The sequence below is a fragment of the Osmia lignaria genome, unplaced genomic scaffold (assembly GCF_051020975.1).
Source record: "Osmia lignaria lignaria isolate PbOS001 unplaced genomic scaffold, iyOsmLign1 scaffold0035, whole genome shotgun sequence".
NCBI classification, from domain to species: Eukaryota; Metazoa; Arthropoda; class Insecta; order Hymenoptera; family Megachilidae; genus Osmia; species Osmia lignaria.
Window position 1 is genome coordinate 1,040,001 of NW_027478176.1, and position 2,500 is coordinate 1,042,500.

Below are 2,500 nucleotides of genomic sequence, written 5' to 3' on the forward strand. Positions count from 1 at the left end.
ATGTGTGTTGTTTACGGACCGGCTGAGAAGCGACGATAGCGAGTCTTTGAAAAACTATGTGTCCATTAGTTAGACCGATCGTCGCCGGCCGTGTGTCTGTTCGAATCTCGCAACCCACGATTCAGCGACAGGACGCGCGCTCGCATTCCTTGTGTGCGTTCGTACTTTTCAAGGTTTTTAAATGTACTTTACGCCCGACCGTCGAGAGGAGCGTGCCACTGGGCGTTTCTCCGACGGTTTCCGTCCTTGGACGCGATCGTGTCGTCAACGATCGAACAAACAAACAAATACGTTGGCGACGCCCGAATTCGCTCTCCCGCACGCGCCGGGTGGGAGAGTGATGTGGGTATCGAATGTGATGCGTGTTAATAATGAAAATAACACTCTAAAGATCTAAAGAGTTTGAAATACAAAATTTTACGATTACCCTGAACGGTGGATCACTTGGCTCGTGGGTCGATGAAGAACGCAGCTAATTGCGCGTCAACGTGTGAACTGCAGGACACATGAACATCGACATTTCGAACGCACATTGCGGTCCACGGATACAATTCCTGGACCACGCCTGGCTGAGGGTCGTTTTCTTAACAAAAGACTGCTTGCGTTTGCTTCTCGAAAAAAGAGTAATTCATTTCTTTCTAAACATCTCGCCGTCGTTCAACGAAAGTAGAACGTTTCGGAGCGGGATTATCGAACGAAATTGAAAGAATGAATGAACGATAAACAAAGAAAGAGTCGCAACGTACGAGCGATAGTTGGGCAGTTCGTCGGCGTTTGTCGTGGAAACGATGTGACGAAAATCGCAACCGATACACTAAATGCAGGCCGTTAAAGGAGAGAAACAAATTTCGAAATATCTCTTCGAACTAGCGCAAGTGCGTCACGGCGCGCGAGTCGTTCGTTAAAATTTATAAACGACCGCCCGTGAAAGCACCGAGTTCTCGGAAGATAATCTATAAAGATTCTCCATCCTGCTGGAAGTTATCGGATCGGCGCGATTGTTCACTTGTAGAAATCCACGCTCCCGACGTTGCCAGAAACGATATTTACGAAAGGTGTGTCAAAAATAAACGAAAGAAGCTCTCCTATAAATTTAGAAAAAGCAAACGAGTGAAATGTTTGAGATGATAATTTGCTGAAATGCAAGCTCGAATAGCCCCAGGGTTTCGAATGATTCCCCGCGCTTTATACATCTCTCTGTTTACAAACGGTGTATAAATGAAAGATCGCTTCAGATGGGTCGTCGCTGTTTGACGCGCGATGCTGTTCCTTTTTTTTTGTCTGTCTGTGCGTTTAGCTTCGCTAAACAAGTTAAATGGTTAAAAAGCGTCGAAAAAGCGAATACACACGCGACAAGACAAATCTAACGAGTAAAGGAACGCTCCGCTCCAAGATAAAAATGGTTGTTTACAATCAATACAGCGTTTCGGTACCCCTGATCGTAGTCTGAAACTGTGTAACAAAAGAGAGGAAAGCGAATGGTGAAGGAACTTCGAAGCCTCCGTGGCGTGGCTAGAACTTGTGATAAAAGTATGTTTGCAGCAATTATGCATGCTCCCGTTAAAACAGCATTTCAATGTCTCGCATGGCTTAAAGCTCTAGGAGGCTTCAACATTTAGAATACATACGGACTACTTCGTTTGTTAAAGATAAGCGAAGACCGCGCGACCATCGCTCGGTCGTCCAGTCCTCGAAAGTTTTGTTGCGTTCCAAAGAAGAGACAAATGGGGTTTACCCTTGCGCTAAGGGGAGAAGAAGAGAAAAGCAGTTGTTAAATCTAAGAGGTGTGTGGAGTACATCGCGTGTTGGTTAAAATTGTTAAATGAAGTATACGCGAAATGTTCTCTCGCTCTTGCTTTTCCTCTTGCTTCCGTGGCGCTCGAAAAGAAGGGATGATAAATAAAGAAACCTATTCGAAATCTCTTGTGGAACAAAAAATAATACGGACGGACGTTAAAATTGAACCGAGACGAAATGGATCGTCTTGCGAGTTGTCTTCGCTTTGAAATTGTTAAAAATTGATAAAAGCAATACGACGAAGCTGCAGTCCGCAAAATGTTTGAAGCAAAAAGGAAATAACACGAAAATTATGGGAACGTCGTGTCTCAACTTTTTTTTCCCTCTTGTGCTCGTTTCATCGAACGATAAATACAAACATTTTGAAACGAGAGAGGAGGAAAAATTGAATATGCGAAAGGTTGATTCACGCACAGTTTCTCTACGTGTTTGCTTTTTTGCTTCTTTTCGTTTATTTTTTTTTTTTTTGCATCGAGCATCATTATTCACCTTTCGATGAAACCAAAGAAATTGACGACCTCAGAGTAGGCGAGATTACCCGCTGAATTTAAGCATATTATTAAGCGGAGGAAAAGAAACTAACTAGGATTTCCTTAGTAGCGGCGAGCGAACAGGAATGAGCCCAGCACTGAATCCCGCGGTACCGCCGCTGGGAAATGTAGTGTTCAGGAGGATCCGTTTATCCCGAGACATCGAATTGCGT

The 2,500-nt window shown here is 44.1% G+C and overlaps 1 non-coding gene and 1 pseudogene across 1 annotated transcript; both read left to right on the forward strand.

Moving 5' to 3' along the window:
* Nucleotides 1-424: 424 nt before the first annotated feature.
* LOC143306745 (5.8S ribosomal RNA) lies at nt 425-579 on the forward strand. Its single transcript, XR_013064061.1, has one exon. It is a non-coding gene; the product is annotated as a 5.8S ribosomal RNA (ribosomal RNA).
* Nucleotides 580-2,311: 1,732 nt separating this feature from the next.
* Nucleotides 2,312-2,500, forward strand: part of LOC143306725 (large subunit ribosomal RNA) — a 4,447-nt pseudogene continuing 4,258 nt past the window's right edge.